General features: G+C 51.2%; 1 long non-coding RNA gene across 1 annotated transcript; it reads left to right on the top strand.

Moving 5' to 3' along the window:
* Positions 1–11,615: 11,615 nt before the first annotated feature.
* LOC144380200 (uncharacterized) lies at positions 11,616–13,072 on the top strand. Its single transcript, XR_013444103.1, has 2 exons — positions 11,616–12,507; positions 12,953–13,072. It is a non-coding gene; the product is annotated as an uncharacterized LOC144380200 (long non-coding RNA).
* Positions 13,073–13,678: the final 606 nt, after the last annotated feature.

Raw genomic sequence — 13,678 nt, forward strand, 5'->3', positions numbered from 1 at the left:
CCATTCTTTGGATGCCCAAAACTGGGGCTTAGGGCCAGAGGAAGTCACGTGCCTTGAGGCCACACCTGAGGAGGCTGGGAGTTGCATGCCTGCCTCCCAAGTTCCTAACCCTACCTATTGGGTTGCCTCCCTAAATTCCTTCTTGGTCATTTGAGTCGTTTCCAGTGAATCAGTCACCATTCACGATTCCCTACTCCTCCCGGCAGTGCTGAAATCCTAATTCCTTTCGGTGCCTGGGTGGCACAGTCAGTTGAGCATCTGACTCTTGGTTTCTGCTTAGGTCATGATCTCGGGGTCGTGAGATTGAGCCCCACATGGGGCTCTGCACTCAGTGCTGAGTCGGCTTGAGATTCTCTCTCCCTCTGGCCCTCCCGCTCGTGCTCGCTCTCCTTCTCTCTCTAAAATAAATAAATAAATCTTAAAAAAGAAATCCTAATTCCTTCCCCAGCTGTCCTGTTCTCCGAGGACATTTCACGCATTGGCATTTGCTCAAAGACTGTAGACAGTGATAACCTCAGAAGCGTCCCCCCGAGGCAGCTGTTGGAGCCTCAGGCAAGTCACAACCTCTGTGAGTCTCAGTCTCTACACCTATAAAATGGGAAGAAGAAGAATAGATCACACCTCGAGTGCTGTGAGGATCAAAGGAGATCATATGTTTAAAGCATTTAGACAGGGTGCAGGTCAGCCCTTTAAAAAGTTAACTGGTACTATTCCTGTAATTGCTGGTATTGTTATTGGAGAACATGGTTTGGGCTCAGACCAGCTCTGGGGGCTGCTGGGCCCTGGTGGTAAGCTCTCCGTCCTGGTCACTGCCAGCCCCAGCCCCAGACCCACTTGGGAAGGAGCTTCGAGAACTTTTGGTGACATCCTGGAGGATCTCAGGCATTGGTGCCAGGCGAGCTGAGATCTGCCCAAGCTCTGAAGATGTGTCGCCCAGGCACACTGGAATGTGGTGTGGACCTCCTTTCGGTGTCTCTCCCCTCCCAAGTCCTCCCATCCTCAACTACTTCAGGAAGCCCCCTACCCTCATAGGCTGAAGTCGTATTCATTTAACAAGCTCCCGCCCAGCTCCCGTGTGCTTGGTTGTGTGCTAGAGAGTGTGGGTACTAAATCTACACGGACATGGGTTCGAATCCTGACTCCACCACTTACCAGCTGAGTACCGGTTTCCTCATTTGTCCTGGAGCCTTAATTCCAGGGCATAAATTCGAGTGCTCCCATAGTGACCCTCGATACAAAACATCAGGGGCCAGTCCCTGAGCACTTTATTATTATTTTTTTAAAGATTTTATTTATTTATTTGACAGAGACACAGGGAGAGAGGGAACACAAGCAGGGGGAGTGGGAGAGGGAGAGGCAGGCTCCCCACTGAGCAGGGAGCCCGATGCGGGGGCTGAGATCATGACCCGAGCCGAAGGCAGACGCTTAACGACCGAGCCACCCAGGCGCCCCCCTGAGCACTTTATTTGTTCTCCAAATATTCCTTGAGCCCTTCCTAAGGGCCAAGTGCTGTTCAGTGTGTGGCGATTCAGCAGTGAGGGAAAAAAAAAGAAAGAAAGAAAGAACGAAAGAAAGACAGACAAAACTCCTTGCCAGCATTCTAGTGAGGGGAGACAGGGAAATAACCTTAGCCTACCAGAGGGTAAGTTCTGGAGAAAGCTGAAGTGTTGTATGGCAAAGAGGTGGAGGGGTCAGGATGGGCCACTCTGAGGCGGTGACATTTGCAACGGGACCTGCATGACAAGAAGGAGCCTTCAATACGGAAAGAACATTCTAGGGTAAAGGAAGAGCAGGTGTAAAGCCTTAAGGCGGCAGGAGGAGAGGCGTCCACCTTGTTTGAAATGCTGTTATTTAAAAGATGTTATCTCGGGGCACCTGGGTGGCTAAGTCCTTAAGCGTCTGCCTTCGGCTCGGGTCATGATCCCAGGGTCCTGGGATCGAGCCCCGCATCAGGCTCCCTGCTCAGCGGGGAGTCAGCTCCTCCCTCTCCCACTGCTTATGTTCCCTCTCTCGCTCTCTCTCTCTCTGTCAAATAAATAAATAAAATCTAAAAAAAAAAAGAGAGAGAGAGACGTTATCTTATCTCCACTAATCCTTGAGACCTTACACTCTACTTTTTTATTGATTTGGAAGGAGCTGGGGACACGAGGTGTGTTGTAGCCCAAACCCCCTACCTAGGCAGGGAATTTGAACTCAGGCGTCTCCGACCCCAGCCTGTGCCCTCCACCCCCATGGGACACCATGGCTACCCCTGCCGTTGGCTCCCCCCCAAGCAGAGGCATTTCTTTCAAGGGACCATCATCTATTCTGAGCTCAATGTTTGGCCTGTGATGGGTGGTGCTGGTGACCAATACATTCTTGGCTCTGTCCTCTGGGGACTCACGGTAAAATAAGGGAGACCACCCACCCCCAGAAGGTGATGACACAGAGTGACCAGGGCAGTGATGGGGAGCCCAGAAAGGATGCTTGACCCAACCTGGGGGTCAGGGAGGGCTTCCTGGGGGAGGGGACATCCCAGCTGGGATAGCAAAGGGTTGGACCAAGCCCAGGGAGAGAGTATTCCAGGCAAAGGGAGCCATACGTGCAAAGCCCCAGAGTTGAAAAGAGCCCAGAACGTTCCCAAGCATGGCTCTAACCTGGTCACCCCACCCTCTGAGTGGCTTCCCTTGGGATAAAGTCCAAATTCTTCAGCTGGACATCTGTCTATCCAGTAATTCATTCCTTCAATCAGTCAACAAACCACATCCACGGAACAGAACACAGAGAGACATCAAATAGAATGAGACAGATGAGGAACTGGGTGGAGGGCAGGTTTCAGTAATGAATCGGGTGTCAAGAAATATTGTTAAAGAGGAACACACAAGGTGCAGGAGGGGGTGTAGAGGACGGGGTACCCTATCATCTGTGGGGAAAAACAAATATTGAACAGCCTCTGTCTCAAATGCATTGACTATCTCTGCAAGAATCCACAGAAGAGCACTCTCTCTCTCAAATAAATAAATAAAATCTAAAATTAAAAAAAAATCCACAGAAGGTGCTTGAAGTGGTGGCTTTTAGAAAGAAAAGCGTGGCTTTGCGGTTCAGCGTGAGCCCCATGGTTTACTCAGCTGTGAGACAGCGATGAGGGCATCTGGCCTCAGAGATCACGGAGGGATGATGAACCAAGTTCATGTGTACGAAGTGCTTTGGTTGGTTATGGGCAAACTGCAGCCTCCTGGTATTTTAAGCCGTGATGACTTCTGGAAATCAACATTTTATCTAAGGTAAAAGTCAAAAAGGCTTCTTCCACACTTTCCCTTAGATACAAACTCACAGGCTGGTGCTCCCCGCCCCCCACCCCCCCAGAAGTGTTCATGCCTTGGAGTCACTGGGCGAGGGCAGCAGGTGGGACCTGACAGCTGGTGCTGGTTTCAGGGGCCGTGCCAGCAGGTGGCCAGGCTGGGGGCAGGGAAGCTTCTGGCAGCCCTCCCGGGAATCAGGGCCCTGGGTATGGAGAAGTGGCCCAGGCTCCGTGGGCAACACTGGCCTAGGCCAGCCTTCACATAGTTGCTGCTCTCACATTTCAAGCACAGGGGTGTCAGATGGGGAGGCAAGTTGGAGGGAGGAGTCTCAAAGACTCAGGGGAGCCCAGAATCCCAGAACTTTCGGGAAGTGTGGGGTGGGCCTGGGCCAAGAGGGGAAGGTTTGAGGGTCTGGTCCAGGATTGGCCAGGAGTGTCCCACCCCCTTCCCTCCTCCGCTTAGAGAGGAAAGTATACCAATTCTGCTCAGCCAAACATCCTACCCAGATTCGAATTTCAGGAATTTCATCTTCGGAAAAGAAAAGGCCTGGGGCTCTGGGAAGGAGGTGAGAGGGGCCAGGAGAAGGCTGAGCTGAGCAGTGTGGAATCTGGACAGTACAGAACACGGAGGACCCTCCTGACCTTAGTTCGCCGTCTGTGAAATGGGTATTGTTTGGAATGGTGTCCTCCGTGAGAGGACTGGGTATCGGACAGCAGGTGGGATTGAGTTAACTTCGGGGCATCAGCCTTCTCCATCAGACCTGTGATCAGGAGCTTCCAGGCGATGCAGCCTCTCCTCCCTCAGATTTGCATTTGTGTGTTCAGCAAACTTTTTCTGAGCACCTAGTGGGTGCCCAGCCCTGTACTGAGGGGCACTGGGGTCCCGGCAGTGACTGAGACAGGCCTAGCTCCTGTCTTCCTGGCCTTAGAGTCCAGTGGGGGAGACAAACAGTGACGACCCCAAGTGAGAAGTGCTGGGATAGAGGAGCCCAGGGGAGAAGTCCAGTCTGGGAAGTGAAGTCAGGGAGGGTTTCCTGGAGGAGGGGGCATCTGAGCTGAATTTGGAAGGATGTCAGAGCTAACCAGGAAAGGAAAGAGGGAACGGGTACAGACAGAGGACACAGGAAGGGCAAAGACCTGGAGGTGAGGAATTTATGAAACCAAGAATAGTTCTGTTTGGTTGGAGTGGAAAATTCAAGGAGGAAAGTGCCAAGAAATGAAGCTGGAGGGGCGCCTGGCTGGCTCAGTCGGAAGAGCATGTGACTCTTGATCTTGGGACCATGAGTTCGAGCCCCACATTGGGTGTAGCGATTACTTAAAAATAAAATCTTCAGGGGGCCCTGGGTGGCTCAGTCGATTAAGCACCCGACTTTTTTTAAATTAACACATAATGTGTTACTTGTTTCGGGGGTACAGATCTGTGATTCATCAGACTTACACAATTCACAGCGCTCACCATAGCACATACCCTCCCCAATGTCCATCACCCAGCCACCCCATGCCCCCCACCCCCCTCCACTCCAGCAACCCTCAGTTTGTTGCCTGAGATTAAGAGTCTCTTATGGTTTGTCTCCTTCTCTGGTTTCATCTTGTTTCATTTTTTCCTCTCTTCCCCTATGATCCTCTGTCTTATTTCTCAAATTCCACGTATCATTGAGATCATATGATAATTGTCTTTCTCTGACTGACTTATTTCGCTTAGCCTAATACCCTCTAGTTCCATCCACGTGGTTGCAAATGGCAAGATTTCATTTTTTGATGGCTGCATAATATTCCATTATATATATATAATGTGTGAGTATATATATACATACATACATATATACACACACACACATATATGTATACCACATTTTTTTTTAAGATTTTATTTATTTATTTGACAGAGGGAGACACAGCGAGAGAGGGAACACAAGCAGGGGGAGTGGGAGAGGGAGAAGCAGGCTTCCCGCGGAGCAGGGAGCCCGATGCGGGGCTCGATCCCAGGACCCCGGGATCATGACCTGAGCCGAAGGCAGACGCTTAAGGACTGAGCCACCCAGGCACCCACACACCACATCTTCTTTATCCATTCGTCTGTCGATGGACATCTGGGCTCTTTCCATAGTTTGGCTATTGCGGACATGCTGCTATAAACATTGGGGTGCAGGTGCCCCTTCAGGTCACTACATTTGTATCTTTGGGGTAAATAACCAGTGGTGCAATTACTGGGTTTTAGGACAGCTCTATTTTCAACTTGTTGAGGAACCTCCATACTGTTGTCCAGAGTGGCTGCACCAGCTTGCATTCCCACCAACAGTGTAGGAGGGCTCCCCTTTCTCTGCATCCTTGCCAACATCTGTCGTTTCCTGACTTGTTAATTTTAGCCATTCTGACTAGCACCTGACTCTTGATCTCAGCTCAGGTCTTGGATCTCAGGGTCGTGAGTTCAACCCCCATATTGGGCTCCACGCTGGGCATGGAGCCTACTTAAAAATAAATATAAATCAAATCAAATCAAATCAAGTCAAATCTTCAGGGGAAAAAAGGCTTTAGTTTAAATCATGCAATTACCCTGTGCTGGGTCCTGCCGCAGACATAGTGGTGGCCAAGGGCGCTCTGCCCTGTCCTCATGGAGTCTTATTACACCCCCATCACAATGCTTCCTTTGTGGGGCACCTGGGGGCTCAGTCGTTAAGCATCTGCCTTCAGCTCAGGTCATGGTCCCAGGGTCCTGGGATCGAGCCCCGCGTCGGGCTCCCTGCTCTGTGGGAAGCCTGCTTCTCCCTCTCCCACTCCCCCTGCTTGTGTTCCCTCTCTCGCTGTCTCTCTCTGTCAAATGAATAAATAAAATCCTAAAAAAAAAAAAGCTTCCTTTGCATATTAACATACAGATTCCTGGGCTCTGAGGCAAAAATGGAAGGAAGTAAAATCCTACCACATCCCCCAGAAGGAGAGGGGAATGGGAATATAGGGGACCAGCCCTGAAGATGATCATCCCTGCTGCTTCTAGAATTCCACTCCTTTGGTGGGAGTGCAGAGGTTCTTAGCAGCCTCTACGTCCATATTTTCAAACCTCAGGTGTCAACCTGGTAGTAAGGCATAAAATAGTGAGCCTCAGGCTGTTGATTAAAGAATACTAAATATCAGGGCCGCCTGGGTGGCTCAGTCGGTTAAGTATCTACCTTCAGCTCAGGTCATGATCCCAGAGTCCTGGGATCGAGCATCTGGGGAGCCTGCTTCTCCCCCCACACCTCTCACATACAAAAAAAAAAAAAAAAAGAATACTAAATATCAGAGCATAGTGTATAAGTAATTATTGTTTCGTGGCTTTTTACTTTATCTGTGTGTGCACACCTGTTCATACACAGGCTGGGTTGCAAATAAAATACGCCTTCTGTTGCCCATCGAGTGTCCTAAACTCAAAACGCTTTGAAAAACACTGGTCTGCGGAGCCCTACCAGGTCTGCCCCCTCCTGACCTTTGCGGTTCTTCCCCCCATCTTTTTCTCACACAACCTTCTCATTGCTTAACCCAGATTTTCAGATTCCAACTCAGGGATCCCCTGAGTCCTCCAGACCCCCAGGCTGGGTCAGGTGTCCCTCCAAGCTCCTCCAACTCCGGCCCACTCTGGATGGTCACTGTCTGGGGATGGGTCTGTCGCCTCCATTGGGCTGCGGGTAGGGGCCGTCTTGACCACCGCTGAGTCCCCAGCATTGCCCTGTGGGGGGTAGGGGCAGGGGCCGGCTGGGCCCACAGTAGGGACTCTGGGAATGTGGGTTGACTCCTTCCAAAACAGGAAAGAGAGGAGGAGGCAGGACACTTGGGTACATCAGAGCCAAAAGACTCGGGGGCTTCAGGCATTCAAGCCTGGCTGGGAAGCTGCAGCCTGGGGCCTTGGAGACTGGCCCAGACCTTCCCTTCCTACCTTCCTAATTATTTATTTAAGAGCTGGCTTGTCTGGGCTGCTCCGCCCCGCCTCCCCCAGCTGCAGGCTGTCAGGCCCCAGCCTGTGGCTTGCAGTAAGAGAGTAACTCAGGTTTCTGGGCCTTGAGGCCCAGAGCAGGGGTGACAGGTACTGCCCTCCCCACCTCTCCCCAGATGCAGTCAAGATCCTGGAAGCCGTTTCCTCAGGCAGCAACCCCAGCCACCACTCCAGGCCCTGCCCCTGGGACCCCACAGCTCTCTCAGGGCCTGGGTGACCTGGGTGACCTGGGTGACCTGGGTAGAAGGACATTTGATGCTTCCAGGGAGTCAGGATAGAATAATGGTCAAAGGTGGGGGGGCGGGTAGGAGCAGAGAGATGGGCCCTCCCTTTTCTTTCTTTCTTTCTTTCTTTATTTTTTTTAAAGTTTTTTTTTTTTTTTTTTTTTTAAAGATTTTATTTACTTATTTGACAGAGAGAGAGATAGCGAGAGCAGGAACACAAGCAGGGGGAGTGGGAGAGGGAGAAGCAGGCTTCCAGCCGAGCAGGGAGCCCGACGCGGGGCTCAATCCCAGGACCCTGGGATCATGACCTGAGCCGAAGGCAGACGCCTAACGACTGAGCCACCCAGGCGCCCCTGGGCCCTCCCTTTTCTTAGCTGACCTTTTACCCCCGAGGTGGCAGGAGAATTCAATAAAACCACGGGACAGAAGCCCCTGCAAGGCAGAAGCCTTGGCAATGTAATAAGGGGATGAGTCGGGGCGCCTGGGTGGCTCAGTCGGTTAAGCGTCTGCCTTCGGCTCAGGTCATGATCTCGGAGCCAGGCATCTTGAGCGGGGAGCCTGCTTTTGTCTCTCCCTCTGCCTCTCCCCCGGCTTGTGCTCTCTCTCTTGCTCACTCTCGCTCTCAAATAAATAAATAAATACAAATTTTTAAAAATTAAAAAAAAAAGAGAAAGGAGCCAGTTCAGAGAGTAAATGATCACACTGCCTGTTCGGGGTGACTGTGTGGGCGTCACCTCTGGAAGCAGCCAGCCTGAAGGACCAGGACGTTGTGAGTCTGGAGAAATTGCCACCCCCGACCATCTGAGGCTAGGGGAGCCCTTGAGTAGCAAGTAATCCCCGCCCCTACCTGTGCAGCCAGCTGGATTCCCGGAGAAAGGTCGCAAGAGCCCCTGCTTTGCTTTCTGAGGGGAGTGAGGCCAGCGACCTGGTTTTGAGGGGTGTGAGGATTTGCACTTGAGTTTGAGATGAGGGGGCATCTGAGTTAATCTGAGCGCTGATTAACAGGCCCTGGGCAAAGTCCTTTGGGAGCTGGGGAGGGGGCAGCTGGGGGTGGGGTGCGGCGGGCAGGGCGGTGGGGGGGGAGGCGTTGCCACCTTGAGCTCAAGTAATACTTAAGGACACAACATTTGAGGGCTCGTCAGAGACCCCTGGGTCCGATCCGCTCTTGGTACAGACAAGGAAACCGAGTCACGAAGTTCCACAGAGAATTACTGAAGGAGCCAGAGGAGAAGCTGTGAGTGGGGATGGAGATGGGGCATCAGGCCAGGAAGAGAACAAGAGAAGCCCGAGAAGGATATCAAGACACATTCCACCCAATTTTCTCCCCCAAAGTGCATTTTTTAATTGTATTTTATTTTTTGTAAAGATTTATTTATTTATTTGACAGAGAGAGACACAGCGAGAGAGGGAACACAAGCAGAGGGGGTGGGAGAAGGAGAAGCAGGCTTCCCGCGGAGCAGGGAGCCCGATGCGGGGCTCGATCCCACGACCCTGGGATCATGACCCGAGCCGAAGGCAGACGCTTAACGACTGAGCCACGCAGGCGCCCCTTATTTTTTTTTTAAAGATTGTATTGATTTATTTGACAGAGAGAGCACGAGAGCACAAGCAGGGGGAGGAGCAGGCAGAGGGAGAGGGAGAAGCAGGCGTCCTGCTGAGCAGGGAGCCCAGTGCGGGGCTCTCGGGGGGGGGGGGGGGGGGGCTTGATCCCAGTGATGAGGGAGCAAAAGGCTAGCTGAGGACAAAGCATAAGCGGACACCCTGCAACCTCCCCTCCCCCCCAACTCCTGGGTGGGATATGTGTGACCTTCCTCCAGGAAGCACCCAACTGTCTTAATGTTAATGCCTTGTTTAAAGGGGAAAACAACCTTGACAATGGCATTGGCAAGGCCTCCGGTATCCTGTAGGTCCTCTTTAGCATATGAAAGTCCTTTTGAAACCTCCCTTTTCTTGGGGCGCCTGGGTGGCTCGTGGTTAAGCGTCTGCCTTCGGCTCAGGTTATGATCCCAGGGTCCTGCTCAGCCGGGAGCCTGCTTCTCCCTCTCCCGCTCCCCCTGCTTGTGTTCCCTCTCTCTCTGTGTCTCTGTCAAATAAATAAAATCTTAAAAAAAAAAAAGAAACCTCCCCTTTCCTTACTTTCCCCCAACTCCCAAGTATATAATCAGCCACTCCTCCTGACCCCGGTGCTACCGCTCTTTCTGCCCTGGAGTCCTGTCCCCGTGCTTTAATAAAACCACCATTTTGCACCAAAGATGTCTCAAGAATTCTTTCTTGGTCTTCGGCTCCGGACCTCACCCCACTGAACCTCCCCTATATTCCAAAACCCCATCACCAGGACCCCGGGATCATGACCTGAGCCGAAGGCAGACGCTCAACCGACTGAGCCCCCCCGGGGGCCCCCCAAAGTGAATTAAAAAAAAAATTGTGTGGGGCACCTGGGTGGCTCAGTCGTTAAGCGTCTGCCTTCGGCTCAGGTCATGATCCCAGGGTCCTGGGATCGAGTCCCACATCGGGCTCCCTGCTCGGCGGGAAGCCTGCTTCTCCCTCTCCCACTCCCCCTGCTTGCGTTCCTGCTCTCGCTCTCTCTCTGTCAAATAAATAAATAAAATCTTTAAAAAAAAAAAAAATTGTGTGAGGTGAAATTGACATGACATGAAAATGACTCATTTTAAAGCATCTTAAAGCAGTAGCATTTTGTACAATGTCGTGCGACCACCACCTCCATCTAGTTCCAGAACATTTTCATCACTCCCCCGCCCTTCACCAAAGGAAAAAAACCCCGTGCCCGTTAAAGGTGTGACTCTCCATCCCCTCCCCCAGGGGCCGGCCACCACTAATCTGCTTTCTGTCTCTAACGATTTGCCTCTTCTGGACAGTTCATATCAATGGAATCCTACACTATGGGATTTCCATCGTCTGACTGTTTGTGTCCCCCCGCAACACACACGAAATTTATATGTTGAAACCTACCCCCCCCCCCAGGTGGTGCTATTAGGAGGTGGGGCCTTTGGGAGGTGAGTCAATCACAGGGTGGAGCCCTCAGGATTGGGATCAGTGCCCTTATAAAAAGGCAGATTTTTTGCCTCCAGAGCCAAAGCTCTTCCCACTCTGCCTCTCAGCTGAGGAATTTAGCAAGTGGGCAAGGACTTGTCCTCTCTTGTGGAGTTAGGCCTGCAGAGTGATACGTAGCTCTTGGGTTGTTCACCAGGCCCCGTTCCGGGTTCTAGCACCGGTCCCGGGCACACACCACAGCCTGCTGTTCCTCCACCTGGAACCTGACCTCCCCCTCCGGCTCTTTGCCTCCCATGACCATGGGAGGATGCAGGGAGGATTTCTAAATGCCGAGTCTGCCAAAGGGTGCCAGCATGAAAGAGAACAGAACTGACAGGCCCAGATTGGCCTCATGGCATCGGTCAAGCTCCTGGAGCCAGCTCTGCCTGAAGCCAGCCAACTGGACGATTTTTCACACCGATGAGCTCATCAGTCCGATGTTGCTGGAGACAGTTACAGTAAGGATTTCAGTCACCTGAAATAGAAAAGGAACCCAACGGATCCAGTGGGGGTTAGTCTGGTGATCAGGCTCTGGGAGTAAGCTCCTGGAGGAGGGGAAGGCAGGAGCAAAGGAGGGTGGGTGGGAACACGGCCCATTTCAGGGGACAGACAGCAGATTATCAAGGTGGCTGGCATGTGCAGTTTTTTGAGGGGTCACGGTGGGGTCATGATGCAAACTTCCAGTCGCCAGACAAAGGGACCACCTGACTATGAAGGACTTGGGCCTTGGGAGTATCAGCGTGGGGGGTGGGGGCGGGCATCAAAGAGTTTAAGCGGCAAAGTGACACAGCCAGGTTCACAGTCTTTATTTATTTATTTATTTTTAAAGATTTTATTTATTTATTTGACAGAGAGCGAGCACAAGCAGGGGGAACTGCAGGCAGAGGGAGAGGGAGACGCCGACTCACCGCTGAGCAGGGAGCCCGATGCGGGGCTCGATCCCAGGACCCTGGGACCATGACTGCAGCTGAAGGCAGACGCCCCACCGACTGAGCCACCCAGGCGCCCCCAAGTGTCTTTAGAAGAAGGCTTTGCACTCTGACTCATCTGCTAGTGGGTGTGGAAATGGGGAGGCATTAGGCAACAATCATTAACGTTAGAACTCCCACACCTTTTGCTTTGTTCAAAGAACACAGAAGTTCTTCTTTGGGGGATTTAGTATATGGCTGTGGTCATACCCGCGGGAAATCACTGGTGTTGTTTGCACTAAGTAACACTGGAAACGAGCAAAGCACCCATCAGGAAGAAGACAGCAAAGTCTCTTACAGCGCATCCTTGCAACAGAATACTACCCAGCTTTACAGGGGGAAAAAAAAAAAAGAGCCAGATCTCTATGCATTACAGTGGTGTGCTGGTAAATATTTAACCACCAGCTCTTTGGGGGAAGAAGCGGCCCTGATTTGCCAGTGTCTATGGGGTAACTACCCCCACCGCTGCACATTGTAAGCTACCGGTTGATACTGTTGAGTTGTGACATTGTTGAATGCAGAATTCAGAGAAAAATACACACTAGCCCACCATTAGGTAGCGTTCCTACCATGCGGACACGACAGGCGTTAAGGAACCCCTGGAACAGAGATAGTAGTAAAATGTAGTATAATAATTAGGAAGTGATAAGTGTTGACTACTTATTGTCTTTGTGTCTAATGTCATTTATTTCACCGTAAAGGTGTATAATTTAATTTTCAGTAATGGCTGCGTGTAACCAACTGGCTTGCAAAATTCCCCAAAATTTAGCAATCGGCTCTCACAAACTATTACAAGTCGGCCCCAGCACACCACTGAGACATCTCCCAGAGGAGAAAGCAAAAGCCAACTTGCGGACAAGTCTCTGAGAGCTCGTGTCTCGGCCTCGCTCTCCTCAACCACTCCTCTTCAGCTTCGCTGCTCCTTCCTGGATCTGGAACACTTCAGACTCACTCCTACCTCAGGGCCTTTGCACTTGCTGTTCCCTCTGCTATTTGCACCCATGCCGCCAGATGACCATGGTGAGTCATGTGACTCACTTCCTTACCTCCTTTCGGCCTTTGCTCAAACATCCCCTTTCACTGGGGCCTTCTCTGACCATTTTGTAAAAAAATAGAAACCTGCTGGGGCGCCTGGGTGGCTCAGTCCTTAAGCGTCTGCCTTCGGCTCAGGTCATGATCCCAGGGTCCTGGGATCAAGCCCCGCATCAGGCTCCCTGCTCTGCCGGAAGCCTGCTTCTCCCTCTCCCACTCCCCTTGCTTGTGTTCCCTCTCTTGCTGTCTCTCTCTGTCAAATAAATAAATAAAATCTTTAAAAAAAAAAAAAAAAAGAAACCTGCTTCCCCAATATTCCACCTCCTTTGCCTGCTTTATGTTTTATCAAAAGCACTTACCGTGCCATCTGACCTGCTATATAATGTCAAAATGTACTTATTTTATTTATCCACTGTCTGTCTCCCCCCACTAGAATGTCAGCTGCACGAGGGCAGAGAATTTTGTCTATTTTCTTTGCTGCTGTATCCCCCAGTGCCCAGAACAGTGCCCGGCATACAGTAGGTGCTCAATAAACATGTGTTGAATAAAAGAATATACTCTTGGGGCGCCTGGGTGGCTCAGTCGTTAAGCGTCTGCCTTCGGCTCAGGTCATGATCTCAGGGTCCCAGGATCGAGCCCCGCATCGGGCTCCCTGCTCAGCGGGAAGCCTGCTTCTCCCTCTCCCACTCCCCCGCTTGTGTTCCCTCTCTCGCTGTGTCTCTCGCTGTCAAATAAATAAACAAAATCTTAAAAAAAAAAAAAAAAAGGGGCGCCTGGGTGGCTCAGTTGGTTGGGCGACTGCCTTCGGCTCAGGTCATGATCCTGGAGTCCCGGGATCGAGTCCCGCATCGGGCTCCCTGCTCAGCAGGGAGTCTGCTTCTCCCTCTGACCCTCCCCCCTCTCATGTGCTCTCTCTCTCTCTCTTTCAAATAAATAAATAAAATCTTTAAAATAAAAAAATAAAAAAAAAAAGAATATACTCTTTTTTTTTCTAAAGTAGGTTCTACACCCAATATGGGGCTTGAACTCACAACCCTGAGATCAAGAGTTGCACACTCTACCGGCTGAGCCGGCCAGGCGTCCCCGACTATACTCTTAAATTTGAAAAAAAAAAAAAATCATGTGAATAACCTGAATAGCACTTCGCCATCTGCACTTA

Source organism: Halichoerus grypus, chromosome 15 (genome assembly GCF_964656455.1).
Source record: "Halichoerus grypus chromosome 15, mHalGry1.hap1.1, whole genome shotgun sequence".
Lineage (NCBI taxonomy): Eukaryota > Metazoa > Chordata > Mammalia > Carnivora > Phocidae > Halichoerus > Halichoerus grypus.